General features: G+C 37.1%; 1 protein-coding gene across 7 annotated transcripts in view; it reads right to left on the minus strand.

The window, feature by feature from the left end:
• Positions 1-16,454, minus strand: part of ANKRD50 (ankyrin repeat domain 50) — a 53,982-nt gene that overhangs the window by 29,846 nt on the left and 7,682 nt on the right. For 2 of the 7 annotated variants that reach the window (XM_034770647.1, XM_034770651.1), the window contains one exon: positions 950-1,033. The exons of 3 other annotated variants lie outside the window; for them this stretch is intronic. The gene's annotated coding sequence lies outside the window, so the exon portion shown is untranslated. Of the gene's footprint in view, positions 1-949; positions 1,164-16,454 lie in introns of all 7 variants that reach the window. 2 more of the 7 variants (XM_034770646.1, XM_034770648.1) reach the window with 1 other exon arrangement.

Consider the following 16,454-nt stretch of genomic DNA (forward strand, 5'->3'; position numbering starts at 1 on the left):
CTATTTATCACAAACTACTAGTGAGTGATGACGGTGAAAAGTCTCAAATAAGAAAAAAAAACATACCTGAGCCTTCAAAGTTGTCAGTGTTATATACTTTATAAAAAGTTTGGTTTTATAAAGAACCATGATTCTATATTTGTATTTCATGCTGTCAAGACTGAAAATAATTTAACCCAGTTGTGCTATAGTTATTTTGGTGGTGCATTTCCTTGGGATAATGACATTGTAGTTTTTTCATTCCTACTCAAGTGGCAAAGATCCCAAGGTTGTGCAACTGAATTCGCAACAATGATTCCTGAGTGGGCAAGGGTCCACATTAGTGGACCCAACTGTAGGATTCAAGCCTAAACATACTGTAAATAATAAATACTCTAAAAGTATCTAAGGCAACCTGATTTAAGTGTATTTAACATTGCTCTCATACGGAGTAGCATTATTAAAAAAAATGTATACTCTCGTTTAAAATACAGTCTAACTTTGCATTTATGTGCATTTGTTTACAGTCAATAGTATACAAACTATACTTCATAATTACTAGAATGTAACTATTTATTCAGCACGTCCATTCTACATCAGAAAGACATAGGGTACACATTTCCAAAGCACCTGAATGATGTAGAAGCTTCAGATCCATTGATTATCAACAGAACTTAAGCACTGAAGTGCCTAAACTGCTTAAATTCTGAATAGGATGCGGAGATATCAGCCTGATGGGATAGGAACAAGTACGTACTGAGATCAATTAGATGGTCACATATTTTTGTAGGTTTGCTCTTTTGGTACATCCCCTAGGTAAATAAGTCATATTACTATTATAAGTCCAGTTTTAAAAAAGTAGACCCTTTAATTTGTTTTACTAAATAAATTCAACTTTTAAACATTTTAACTAAAATTTAATGATTAGTTGCCATGTGGTCAAATTAAAGTATAGCAAACTCCTGCCTACTAATGGGGAAATACTGTCCTCTTTTCAGATGTGAAGATTCTCCCTTGGCAGTACTGAAGTGGTTTTCCTCTTGGGAAGGTATGGCTGGGGGAGGAGAGGGATGAGAAAAAGAGTAAAAAGATAGACTGTGAAAGAAGCATCAGTTCCTGCAGTGTGGTAGCATGTTCCAACAGATTTCAATGTGTGATAGTGCACTGCACTACCAAAAATACTCCTAAGGAAAAGCAAGAAGTACAAGATTATACAGTATACACCTTTTTCTCTCATTCTTTCAGTGTATTTAACATTAAATTAACTTTTAATTCTCCCCTACCTTTTTTCAGATTCCCAGGGACTATGTGGAACAACTTCTCTAACCCTTCCTATCCTCCAAAAACTCAGCTGCCCTTTTAGAAGCATTTAGTTGCCCAAATGTTACTTCCAAATAAAGTAAGTTTGAATATGTTGGAAGCATTAAACAGCTATCAATTTACAGAAAAGAAAATGAAAGTAGCCAGAAGATGAAAATTATTGCTTTAAGGGATGCCAAGCCCCTGGAGAAAGAAGACAGCTACGCATATTCTACTGCCTCTGTCCCAGAATACTGCCTCTGCCCTGTCAGTTATTTAGGTATGTTTCATTGGTGGATGAATTTTCTTCCACTGGATCTTTTTCTATCAAAACAGATTTTCTTTTCATGTAGTTCTCTGTGTGAAGTTAGTTTTACATTTCAAAGTACTGTGCCATATTTGAAATTAATTGATAGTGATGGCTCCAATTTTTAAGTGATAAAAAAACCCATTCTAATTCCAAGCTACATAAAAAAAAACCAAAAAGAAAAATGCAAGTGATCTTTTCAAGACACAGTATGAAGTGTATCTGGGTTTATTGTGGTTTCCATTTTAATATTCACTTGTGAACACAATTAAATAGAATTATCAAGTTTCATGTTGGGGGGGGGGAAGTCTTCACTTATTTTGTTTGATAAACATTATTTTATTTCTGAATCTTAACCTAATTTAAATTCCACCAGAAAAAAAATGATGAATTACAGTATGAGATGCAACCAGTCCTCCAAGGTTAAAGGATCACAGCAGGAGAAGAAGTGGGCTGTAGTCCACGAAAGCTTATGCTCTAATAAATTTGTTAGTCTCTAAGGTGCCACAAGTACTCCTGTTCTTCTTTTTGCGGATACAGACTAACACGGCTGCTACTCTGAAGCAGGAGAAGAGTAAGTAGTAAAGGAACCAGTTATTACCCTCTCTTTTCAAATGAGTTTACAAACCACTTGCTAACCTCCTGTTCTATCAGTGTGATGACCTCAGGCCTATGCAACAGATTCTTCAATCAGACAGCTGTTCACAAAGTGAAAAAATGCCTGAAAAACAGGCTTTAACAATTTATTCTGTTTTTCAAGAGGAATGAATTGTGATTCCTCATCCCTTCTTGTTTCAGGTCAACGCAGACACAGTAATATGTCTGGAAGAAAGAGAATGTATAATTGTACAAAAGTGACCTAGGAAGTTTTGGCAGTGGAAAAATATGATCCCTAGACATTTTACACACACACAAACACACACACTCAACACAGAGGTGCAGTAAGATGGTGGCTGAATTTTCAGAGCACATTCATGAATACAAATACTCAGATTTCAGAAACTATTCCTTTTTATTTCTATATAACTTACGCGTTTGAAAAAACCCGAAGTGCATATTGAAAATTCATTAATTCAATGCAGAATTAATAACTTCTCAAAACCTAGTGTGCAAATATATATAATTATTAGGGCTGTCAATTAATCGCAGTTAACTCACATGATTAACTCAAAAACAATCGCGATTAATCACAGTTTTAATCTCACTGTCAAACAATAGAATACAATTGAAATTTATTTTCATATATATTGTATTGTGTTGTAATTGAAATCCAAGTGTATATTATTTTTATTACAAATATTTGCATTGTAAAAATGATAAAAAAATAAACAGTATTTTTCAATTCACCTCATACAAGTACTGTAGTGTAATCTCTATCGTGAAAGTGCAATTTACAAATGTAGATTTTTTTTTTGTTACATAACTGCACTCAAAACCAAAACAATGTAAAACTTCAAAGCCTACAAGACATTCAGTCCTACTTCTTGTTCAGCCAACTGCTAAGACAAACAAGTTTGTTTAGATTTACAGGAGATAATGCTGCCCTTTTCTTATTTACAATGTCACATGAAAGTGAGAACAGGCATTTGCACGGCTCTTTTGTAGCTGGCACTGCAAGGTATTTACGTGCCAAATATGCTAAACATTTGTATGCCCCTTCATGCTTCGGCCACCGTTCGAGAGGGCATGCTTCCATGCTGATGACGTTCGTTAAAAAAATGTGTTAATTAAATTGGTGACTGAACTCCTTGGGGGGAGGACTGTATGTCCCCTGCTCTTTTTATCCACATTCTGCCATATATTACATGTTATAGCGGTCTCGGGTGATGACCCAGCATGTGTTCTTTCACTGCAGATTGGACAATACGCAAAGAAGGTACCAATGTGAGATTTCTAAAGATAGCTATAGCACTCGACCCAAGGTTTAAGACTCTGAAGTGCCTTCCAAAATCTGAGAGGGACGAGGTGTGGAGCATGGTTTCAGAAGTCTTAAAAAAGCAACACTCCGACACGGAAACTACAGACCCCAAACCACCAAAAAACTTTAATCCCAGTGGTTAGAGACCTCACCGAGGATGTGGGATTCAAATCCATTTTTGTCGGTCCTCTACCTCTCAGGAAAGTCCCTAAACAACTGGGTTATAGGTAAGCCTGGCAGAGTTTCATTTTTTAATTTTAAAAATAATGTTGACAGATATCTGCTTTTAAGTCGTCGTCCCCCCCATTTCATATATCTATTAAAATTTTCTTAGTTGCACAGAATTATGGAGGGTCAGACAATATTATTTAATGACAGCAGTTGAGATTCAAAAAGTTAAAACTTTATAATCATTGAAACACATTTTCAACATCACAGGTCAAAATTTACAAAGTAAGTATCCTTAATTCAAACTTTAATAAATTCTCAAGTAGCATTTTTCTTTCTTTGCTATTTGTAAATGTTGATCATCATCATCTATGGAAATATTTTTCCATCAGTTTGTATATGTGTAATTATATCAACATTTAGATAAAAATCTAATCCCACCAAACTTAGTTATAGGGTATTGTGTGGTGGGTCTTTCTCAATCTGTTCTGTTGAACTTTGTATAAATAATTAATATTCATCGCAACAGGGACCTGAACATCTAGGTGAATGACTCTATAGCCAGCAGTAGGGGCAGTCTCACTTTCTCTAGTATTTAATTATTTATACAACATGGAACAGTGGATTTGGGTTAGGTGCCTAAACACAGGGGAGGGTTCACAGCTGGGAATCTTGAGCAGAGTTAGACACTCAGCAACTTTTGACTCTCCTCACCATTTCCTACTGGCTCACTTAGATTATTCTCTGCTCAGCTTGCTGGCTTTTGTGAATCCCATTCTTAGGTGTCTAACACTTCCCATATCTGAGGAAGCTAATTTAGGACTAAGGATTCCACTAGGCAGAAAGGTGCCTAAACTTGGCTATTGTAATGCTAAGCTTAAATTCCCTTAGTGGATCTAGCCCCCCAAATCACTAAGCACATACCAGCTAAAGTTACAGAGCAAAACTTTTTGTTTGGCCGCTGGTATACAACTCCCTCAACATACATGCAATATAGCTATAAAACAAGGCAAGGTTTGTAATTTCTTCTGGACTGTAGGCCATTGGGGGGAAATCTCGGTGTGCATTTATTTTAGCTACGGTTATAATTGTGGCTTTAAGGTTTCTCTCAGCAGTTATTTTGTTTTTGTACTGGTAAAATCCCACTGCTACATCTGTTGTAGGCAAAAACTACAAATAAGCTAAATGACAATATTTAACTTATTCAGAGATATGCCAAATTTCCAGTTTGCCCAAAGGAAAGCACAATACATAAGAACACAGGAATGGTCATACTGGGTCAAATCAATGGGTCACCTAGTCCAATATCCTGTCTTCCAATAGTGGCCAGTGGCAGATGCTTCAGAGGGAATGAACAGAACAGGGCAATTATTAAGTGATCCATCCCGTCATCCAATCTCAGCTTCTGACAGTCAGAGGTTTAGGGACACTCAAAGCATGAGGTTGCATCCCTGACCATCTTGCCTAATAGCCACTGATGGACCAGTACTCCAGGAATTTATCTAATTCTTTTTTGAACCCAGTTATACTTTTGGGCTTCACAACATCTCCTGGAAACAAGGTCCACAGTTTCACTGTGTGTTGTTTGAAGTAATTCCTCAGGTTTGTTTTAAACTGCTGCCTATTGCATTCGGTGACCCTTTCCTTGTTGTTGTGTTATGTGAAGGGATAAACAACACTTCCTAGTTCACTTTCTCAACACTCTTCAAGATTTTATAGACCTCAGTTTTATCTCTTTTTTCTAAGATGAACTGTCCCAGTCCTTTTAATCTCTCTTCATAGGGAAACTGTTCCATACCCCTAATCAATTTTGTTGTCCTTTTCTGTACTTTTTCCCATATATCTTTTCTGAGATGGGGCAACCAGTACTGCACATAGTATTCAAGTTATGGGCATGCGATGGATTCATATGCAGCATTATGATATTTTTGGTCTTATCTATCCCTCTCCTAATGGCTCATAACATTTTATTAGCTTTTTTGACTGATGCTGCACATTGAACAGATGTTTTCAGAAAACTATCCCTGATGACTCCAAGATCTCTTTCTTGAGAGGTAACAGCTAATCTAGAACCCATCATTTTGTATATAGAGTTGGCATGTTTTCCAATATGCATTACTTTGCACTTATCAACACTGAATTTCATCTGCCATTTTCCTGCCCAGTCACCCAGTTTTGTGAGATCCCTCTGTAACTCTTCCCAGTCAGCTTTGGACTTACTTATCTTGAGTAATTTTGTATCATCTGCAAATTTTGCCACCTCACTGTTTAGCAGCTTTTCCAGATCATTTATGAATATGTTGAAGAGCACTGGTCCCATTACAGAGCCTCATGAAACCCCACTGTTTACCTCTCTCCACTGACCACCTATTCCTACCATTTGTTTCCTATCTTTTAACTAGTTACTGATCCATGAGAGGACCTTCCCTCTTAGCTTCTGACTGCTTACTTTGCTTACAAGCCTTTGGTGTCAGACACTCTGAAAGGTTTTCTGAAAATCCAGGTACACTATTTCCACTGGATTACCTTTCCCATGTGCTTGTTGACCGTCTCAAAGAATGCTAATAGATAGGGAAATCATGCTTCACCATTTCAAAAGCTGTGTTGACTCTTCTTCAACATGTTGTGTTCATCTATGTGTCTGATCATTCTCTTCTCCACTATGGTTTCACCTAATTTGCCTGATGTTGAAGTTAGATTTACTGAGCCTTTTCAAAAAATTGGCATTAAATTAATATCCTCCATTCATCTAGTACAGAGGCTGATTCACAAACCAGAGTTGGTAGTTCTGCAACATCATATCGGAGTTCCTGCAGAACACTTGGTTGAATACCATTTTGTTCTGGTGACTTATTACTGTTTGATTTATCAATTTGTTTCAAATCCTCCTCTATTGACACCTCAATCTGGGACAGTTCCTCAGATCTATCACTTAAAAGGATGGCTTAGATGTGGATATCTCCTCCACATCCTCTGCAGAGATGACTGATGCAAAGAATTCATTTAGCTTCTCTGCAAAGGCCTTGTCTGCCTGGAGTGCTCTTCTGTACAGTGCCTCACAAAATGAGGCCCTATTCTCAGTTGTCCTGTAGGCCGTAACAAACACCATTAATAATTGGGATAACTTCCAGTGATGATTTCTAGAAGCATAGCATAAAATTTAGGGGAGCTTACAGGAAGTAGAATTTAGGGGAATATATGCTTTCTTGTAGTGGCAAGGCTATAGGGAGTATTTTGCAAGTGACCAGATTACATTTACAAAGTAGGAAAAGACAACTAAAACATGACTATAGTAACCTGTAGCTGAAAATTCTTTCCTCATGCCTATTAGAAGACTGGAGTAGGATGCTTATTTCTTATATTTAGAAGCAGGACATGTTTGCTTTATGCTGGATGTGTAATATGATCACTTTACGTAACCTGTCACTTTGATTTCCAGCCCTTCCTCTTTCCTGGATCTTCCACAGAGACAGTGATTTTGTGGCACAAATTAAGATCTATACCTCAGATAACTAAAACAATTTACACTAAATGATCATTACCTTTTCTTTCCTGGTTGTTTTCAACTAGCTTCTAAATATCCCCTTGAATCTCTCATGCTAGCTCAGGGTAATTATGATTAACTAGATTTTTGAAAAACCTCACAGTTAAAAAAATATTTTAACGTTTATTAGAAAGCATCAAGTAAACATGAATAATAGGGCACTTTTGTTCCATGGACTTAATCAGTTATTTTTAAAAGATCATCTGATTGGAAACCAACCTATAAACTAGTTACAGTCACTGTGCTCCCCCCAGTTTCCTAATCTGGGAAACTGGAATAATAACCTCCTTTGGAAAACACTTTGAAATTATTGATAAAAGGCACTATAAAAAGGATGAGGTATTAAAAAGAAGTTATTGATCAATCAGTGCTCTCATTTTGACGTACAACAGAATGTATAAAACTGCAGAGTTAGTTTTATACCAAATTGTTAACAAAATGCATTGCAAAATTAAACAATTTGGTCTTTTTATTCTCCTCCAGTAATTAGCCAGCTCCCTTAGCCATACAGAATCAATCTTCATTCACAGTCAATAGAGCGGCTTCAATGACCAATGTTAGTTGAATTAAACATTAAACCGAATCCAAGTTCCCACATCTTTATGCATTCTAGATTGGTCACTTACCAAACTATGGAACCTAACTAGCAAATGATAAATCTGACTAGTTTGGATTTATATACTGTCCAGACAATCAGCAGAGACTGACTTCTGTATAGATGATTATAAATATTGACTTTCAAAGCAAATATTAACCACAATAAAGGTGGGGTGAGGGGAGGCTGAGGAGCTGGGGCACTGAACTATTAGAGAAGAATACACTTGATAATCTGACTCTTGACAGATGTATTTTGAGTTTATAGTCTAAGTAATTACACTTCTGATTGTTCTGTAATCATGAAATAAAAGGCTCTATATCACAATGCATACGCACAAAGTGACTCAGTAATGGTACAGCAGGTTAACAATCTTGGTTTAATGTTAGATTAGTCTGTTCAATATATTTGATCTCAGGAGAAAAAAATACGATAGGGAGCTATGGAGCCTATTTCTGTGAGACATGAGATTCTTCAACCATCTTGGTACAGCAGCCTGGGTGCAGGCCACCATATGTCTAATTACATATCTTCCGGGGTTTTCAGGGTACAGGCTGGACAATAAAATGAGAAGTCCAGTTCCACAAATACTAGGTTAACATGAGAGTTCTGCTGGAATTCATCTCGTACCTGGTTGGATACTTGGGGTAGAGTATTCCCTCTTTTGTTGCCTCCTCATGTGTCTTTTCCCTCATTTACTGAGTCAAAATGATTGCTTTAAATCTTTAATTTCAATAGCCCTTAGCTGCAGAGAAATATATTCCCTTCTTTCTTTGCTCTAATACAGCCTATGTGGTTGTGTTTATATTTCTCTCCCTTCTATTTTTAACAGATACAGTTCCTCACATGAAGGTTTTATTAATTTCCCATATATCCTTGTATAGTATCTCTATGGTCCACCCATTTATTTTAAAAACATTTTGTAAGACCATCACCATGCATGTCTGATACTATCTCTCTGCACACTTAACTTTGGTATTTATTCTATAGTTTTTTATTTAGTATGATCCATTTTTAGCATTATCTATAATAGAATAAGGCAACTGATAGCTGTTATATTGTACCACCACTTTCGTTTTTTCCCCGGTACCATATAAAAGAACCATGTAAAGGAGTTATAAATGGGGTGTTTTATGGCACCAAAGACATGGGTGTTTTTTTGGTTTTGTTTTGTTTTTTTAAGAAAAAGGAAGTAAACAAGGAAAAGTGCCAGCATAAAATATATTTGGGATTAGTGAATTAAATTAATGCAGGTGTTACAGAATTTTCTGTAGTTCATGTTTTCCGGAAAATAATCACAGTTCCATTTTTGTGGGGTGCGGGGTGGAAGAGAAGGCTCAAACAGGAAGTAGCAGCATAGTAGGATACTGTTACTAATGGAGTTGATTTTAAAATTGCTGCATAGTGCTAGGTATGCAATAGGTTAATGAAATGGCTTGGATAGTTTACCTGATACTGACTAGCCCAAGGACAAAGCTAGTATGAAGTATACCTGTACCACCATTGCCACTCCTCACGCTCAAGAGAACGTTCCCTGCAATTTTAAGTCAATTCACTGGAAAAAGTTTCTTGCTTCCCCAGGGTTTAAAATGACTGGCATTTTAAGTGTCTTATGATTAAAAATTATATAGCAGTGGAGGTGAAAGGAACAGCTAGTATCTTCTTGAGTTTGGTGAGAATACAAGCTTTCACCAACTGCACACATCTGATTTACCCATGAATAGACCCTCTCCTGCTGTCTCCTAGGACACTTTGTGAAGCTACATAGGAGAAGGATGTGGTTTCTAGGTATTTATATCATGCTCATCACTGATTATAAAATATCAAAAATATAAAACAAGGAAGGGACGTACAAGGAACATATCAATAGAACAATCTTTGGACTGCAACTCTTCTTGTGTGGCCCCACTATTTCCTCTCTCACTCTCTCTCTAGTACATCCACAATGCAACTGCCAAAATCTTCTTGCTTGACCCATACATGGGCCACAATTAACTTCCCCCCTTTCTGACAATACCTAGTCGCCCCATTGGACCCATCAAATCACCTATTAAAGCAAACAGATTCCTGTCCTTGCTTTCAAGGTGTGGCACATCTACATGCCAGCAGATCTCTCTGGTCTTTTGATCAAATCCTGCCTGCCACACCTTGAAAGCAAAGGATAGCATCATAAGGCCTTCTTCCATTCCACCCATACCATGAATTATCTTAATGTAGTGTGACAGGATCCCACCCTCTTTAAAACCCACTTTTTACACCACCTTCAAAGGCCACCTCCCATACAAACATCCTCATCATCACTCCAACTTTTTAAATAAAAAGATATGTAAATTATCACCATACTCTGGGCCTCTTAATCTAAAAGACAAATGAAAAAGAGAATATATATTTCCTGCTTGAAGAATTTCTTTGTAGATGTTACGTAACATTATTAATTTAAAGTGAATTAATAGCTATTACTACCTCACAGGACACGGCAGATTTTTCAGTCTTCCTGATATATGGCCATTCCACGCATTAACATCTATTCCAGGACAAGAGCTCGGTCCTCTTCAGAGTAATTTCAGCAATAAATCAGTGGTTCTCAAACTTTTGTACTGGGGACCCTTTTTACGCAGCAAATCTCTGAGTGCAATCCCCCTTTATAAATTAAACACTTATTTATATTTAACACGAATATAAATACTGGAGGTGAACTGGGATTGGGAGGATGGGGGAAGAGACTGACAGCTTGTGACCCCTCACATAACCTCATAACCCCCTGAGGGACCACAATCCCCAGTTTGAGAACCCCTGTTCTAAATGCTAGTTTCTCGCAGAGTTCTAGGAGCTTGTGTTGACATACTCAATTCCTGCTAGCTCACAGAAGCCTATTCCAAATCTTTTGCGTGGTTAAAAAATTATATTATAGATAGATAGATAGATAGATACACAAATGTGGACACTGAGTCACCTGTCTGACAACTAATTAAAAAAGTAACTCTCAAACACTGCCACAAATCCTGGCTGTGGGAAAAAAATAAATCGGAACAACTACTTAAGTAGGGCCATCTTAAAGCAAGTGGACAGAAATTCATTATAAGAATACTAGGCTTGTTTCTTATGTTTATAGTTAGTGTGAAAAAATTGATTACATGAAAGAGGTTTCAAAACACTAAAATATATACTAGTCTGTTCTAGTCTAGTCTGTAGGAGCTGTTAGGCTTGTGAAATACTTCACAGGAAAAGCTGGAAGAATTAAGATTGCACTAGGTGGATGAAAGACTAAACATTAGTGTCTATTAAAATACAAGATGAGAAAGGTCTATAACTTGTCATAATTAGTTTCCCTTAGGGAATTTTATCTTAGAGCAATTCAAACTGAATAGGTTAAAATCTTAAATGGTATTATGTTCAATGGGTTCACCATGATTCCATACATATAAAAGAAAAGAATCCAACTTACCCTTATAAACACTATTATTACATGACCCACCTATTACAGAGGTTCTATAACAGAAAAGCTTCTGGAGAAATGTCACCAAGTACTTAAACTTAATACTTAACTAATATTCTAGAGCATCAAGCTGGAGAGGGAGAACATGGAAGTACAGTATTCTTTACACAAGATACTGTTTATTAATTGTGATAAGTAAAAACTTAATAGGCAGCCCAGAAGAGTCATGTTTTAGTTTGTACCCTTTCACAATGGAGTATGATACCTATCGCAAAGTAGGCAGGGGTTTCATTACAGTTAAGTGGGGAAATGATGCATAGTTTAAAAAAAAGAATTTTCCTTATGAAACATGCAATTTTACAACAGAAAGTTAAAAAAGATTCAGTCAGAACTACCATTTAAGTGGTCAATTTCCCTTTAATCTTGTGTGCTGGTTCCTTGCAGTGAAAGAATTATTTCTTCACCTCTGCGTTGGAGTTATCTTCAGTCTGCGTCCTGACCCTTGCATTATTTTGGGCTTTCAATAACATCTACTTTAGAATGTCACTGCATAATTAAAGCTAGGGGTCAAATGCTATGTTCTTTAGTGCAAAACCCAGGAAGTGAGTTACTAGATCATGTAACTACATATTAATTTCTGATTTAGTCCAGTTGGGTAAACAAGAGAAGAATGGTATTCATGATAGTCTACTTTAACTGTTGCAGATAGTAATAAGTTAACAAATTTAAGATAGCTAGTGATTTATAATAATGTTTAGCATTTATATACTGTAGCCTTCAAAGTATAATAACCCACAGAGGGTACAATTACAGTTTAGTTTTATGGGCTTATTTTATTTTGCTTTGTTCCTTATTTCTCTCACTGAGGCTGTCTTGGTCAGTTTTGGGTTTTTAGCTAGATCTCAAAAGATTTTTTGATCTTGTAGGTAATAGCACAGTTTACTGTAAACAGAGAAGAAGGTCCTATGTTGTAACAGTAGACAGAGCCTTCAAAAACTATTTAATGCATAGGAAGAAATTAAATATTTGCTACATTTAAGCTTCTTCAGTCAAAAAAATCTGCACTGTTTCCAAAGTCTTGTTGTAGATAGTTTATTTTAAAAATTCGAGTTTATCATATCCACTTGATGCTGAAGGTGGATGTTCTCGGCATAGCATTTCATAGCCAGGAATCAAGAGTTCAAGGCAAAATATATATATTTTTTTTAAATGGCTGACTCTTTGGTACTGGAGTTATAGAGAAGAGAATATCTGTTTTAAGTATTGTTACATGAAAATTAGGCAGACAGATTAAAAGACTCAAATGTTTACATACAGAACATGCATGCACATGTGGACTTTTATACCTTCTTTTTTAAAAAGCAGCCTTTTATATTTGCCTATTATGTGTTCAGAGCTTTCCTAAACAGCAGCAGAATGAAATCAGTCAGGTCAGTTTCATTGCTGCTATTTAGAACCCAAAGGACTCAGCAAGGCTGACAAGAACCATGACCATTTCACTCTGCTGCTGCTTGGGAAAGCTATGATCATAGCAGACACTGCCTGAAGCTATTCACGGGGAAAGAGGATCCAAAACAGAAGCCAAGGGATGATTGTGGTAGTATCTTCCAGCAGCCAGGAGCTGGGAGGAGGGGGAAGGATGTAGTGGACTCTCACTGCAACAGCCAGGGGACTCAAGTAAGAGAAGACAGGGTATGAAGATTCAGGTTCTGACTTTTCCAGAGGAAAATACAAAAGATGACAGAGCACACTGCAGACAGCACACTGATAGAAAAAAAATCATCACCCTCCTACTTCATAGCAGCTTAGCTTTAGGCTACTGCAGGGGTTCTTAAACTGAGGATCAGGACCCCTCAGGGGATCACAAGTTGTCTGCCTTCACCCCAAACCCACTTTGCCTCCAGCATTTCTAATGGTGTTAAATATATTTTTAAAAGTGTTAATTCATAAGAGGGGTCACACTCAGAGGCTCACTATGTGAAAGGGGTCACCAGTACAAAAGTTTGAGACCCACTGGGCTACTGCAACTGTCCACAGACTAGATCTAGCTTGTTACCACAGTCAGGCTAGGTCTACACTACGCAAGTTGTGTATTTTAGGTCGACTTACCTGGCTGTGAGGACGGCGGCGAGTCGACCGCTGCCGCTCCCCAATCGACTCCGCTTCCGCCTCTCGCTGCGGTGGAGTTCCGGAGTCGATGGCAGAGCAATCGGGGATCGATTTTATCACGTCTACACTAGACGCGATAAATCGATCCCCGATAGTTTGATCGCTACCCGCCGGATCGGTGGGTAGTGAAGACGTGCCCTATGTCTTCCTTATCAGCCTGTGGCTAATACACATCTAGTAATTTTTTTAGAGCCTTGATGGTTGTATGGACTTTCGCTAAGCTTAGCTCTATTCAAAAGGAAAAGCTTGAACACCCATGTGCCGTGCCCTCACCTTTTACTCTCAAAGTTCAGACCTTTCTCACAGCTATCATTTTGATATGGGCATCAGTGAAACTGTCAAAGATAGTGTCCACTTCATACTGCTGCCTGCTGCGAATAGCAGAGCAGGCAAACAGCATGAAGTGGACAGCACTGTAGTTATGCATTAGGGAGGTGGACACAAAACACTGGGCAGGGGTAAAATAGCAAAGATCCATCCTACTCCCCTTTAAAGCTGCCAGGATCATCTGTAGACAAAACTCTTGCCTCAGCAGCTAGTGATGTAGAGCTTCATAGTTTCACACACCCACTGATCAGAGTTCAAGCAACAAGAACCCATTCAAAAGGGATAAATGACTGTTGCCTCAATGGTGAAGATCTACTACAATCAGTATTTTAAAAATTGAACAGTAAGCACCATCAATCTAAAGCACAATCTAGTTCATATATTTCCACCATGCTAGCAAGGTGCCTCAAATAAATAAATTTAAGACAATACAGTCCAAACAATGAAACACATACTAATTAACTAGTCGATAAAGTCTGTGTAATTCCTGAACATTCAAATTACTATTATAAAAATAGCTTCTTCATAGTTTTCATTTGACTAGTCATACTAAAATATTAATACACTTAAGCCAAAAACAAAAACAAAAAACAAAAATAAAAGCAAAGCTTTTTCCTCTTAAATGTGACTATGCTCAGACAAGCAACGGTAAAAAATAGGATTATGGTGGGGGTGGATATTTATGGTCTCTCAGAGGACTTCCATACCACTTTTGCTCAGTAAATAAGTAGATTTTTTTTTCTAACTGCAAGACCTGTAAAATTCAATCTGAAAGCAAAGCGTGTTCTCAACACTTAAAGGGAGGTAAAAGCCATCCTGAATTGGAACTTTTTTGACAATACAGCAGCCAGAAAAAAATCCAGTTAATTTCCTGATAGCACTGCAGAGTCAATATTGCTAAGAGAAGGGGGAAAAAAAAAAATAATAAACTTGTCTGCAAAGAAGCTGACAGAATACACAGATTGAGTAAGATTTTAAATCAAATTCTGACCACGAAATGCAAAAGCCCCAGTCCTTTACACATTTTTTTTCCAAGCACACAAGTCATTCCAGTGAACACCACAGCTCCTAATGTAGGTGAAGCTACTTAGTAATCCTGTAAATTTATATGCACATAAGTTTTTATATGGCAACTTCTGGATGTATGATTTACTGCTTCCCAAAACGATGTACTCAAGTACTACATAAGCTTTCACTTCGAACTCTGACACCCAAAAGCAATATATACCCCAACTTCAAACTTGCAGCTAATGAAAGATTTTCAGTGACCTTCTGTGCTTTTGTATAAAACAGATCAGCATTCGTGATCACACATTCCATGCACTTGAAGTTCTATTGCTTTAACACCGCTGACACTGTTAAGGTTTTGCATTAGAATGCAAGTTTGACAAAACAGGAATATATATATATATATATATATATATATATATATATATATATATATATATATATATATATATATAGAGAGAGAGAGAGAGAGAGAGAGAGAGAGAGAGAGAGAGAGAGAGAGAGAGAGCGCGCGCGCGCGCGCCTTTAAATATCTGTTTGAAATGGAAGTAGAAGCCTTATCGAACTCTAGAATATGGGAAGATGATGAGGAATGTAGACGTCTCTCCCATTAACATTTTCATGCCTATGAATTTTTTGGGTGGATGGGGTATATCCTGCTGCAACCTTAACTGTCACTAAATGTAGTTCTGTTTATTAATTTCCTTGTTTTGTCTTTTTTTTTTTAAATAAATAAATATAACTTTGCTATACCTCAGTGGATAATGCCCCAGAATCAAGGAGAAGAGCTGCACCTCTATGGGAATTAGTTGGAGAATCTGTGATGCTGAAATTGCTTGTGATAACCCTCCTGAAGAGTAAGAGCTGTGACACGCCACACATAGGTCGTGCTTCCATAAAATTTTATCCCTATTTAAAAGCAAGTGTACGAAGAACAACCCTCTATGTTTAGCACAGATGACAACCTATCAGCTACAGGAACTTCCAGGAAGAATTCCAGGCAACACCAAACTCAGAGCAGCTCTTCCCTTACCTTCTCATATTTTGGGGTTCATGGCCTTAGTCAATAACAAGGGTAGTTAACTGCCTGGGAGTTAAAAAAGTTAGAAGATTTGAATTCCTGTTGTCCTCTTTCCCAGCTCCGGGAAATTTCTACTGGGCTATAAGGGTAGTTGACGAGTTTCTCTCCCCCTGCTCACCTTCAATCCCACCCTAAATGAAGATTCAGCAGGCTTGCTTTAATGCAGTTATTTTCCATTATGGTAAAAATGTTATAGACTATACTATAGGCAAACACTACTTCCATATAATGGATATTCTGAAATCCGCATATGAGAAGCAATAATATGGCCAAAGGACAGTTCCCAAAGTATTTGAAATTTCTTTAAAAAGGGATACAAAGGAAAGTAAGGGGCCAGGAGAATTGCCAGAGAAGGAGATACATGAACTATGTGTATTAATTAGTTTCAAACCACCACGCACAATTAAAATAGCACTCCAAGTTTATATTTTGTTTTGATTTTTGCCATTCAATTTTTTTTTTTTGGTAAATAAAAGAAATAAGCTCCCATTAAACACAACTTTAATTTGTGTTGCAGCTAACCACTGCACTATAATATCCAATGAATAACTACTCAATTTAGGAAAATTAGAAGTGAAAATATTGTTTACTATCCACATAGCATGGTGATAGATATTTAAAAT

This window comes from Trachemys scripta, chromosome 5 (assembly GCF_013100865.1).
Source record: "Trachemys scripta elegans isolate TJP31775 chromosome 5, CAS_Tse_1.0, whole genome shotgun sequence".
Lineage (NCBI taxonomy): Eukaryota > Metazoa > Chordata > Testudines > Emydidae > Trachemys > Trachemys scripta.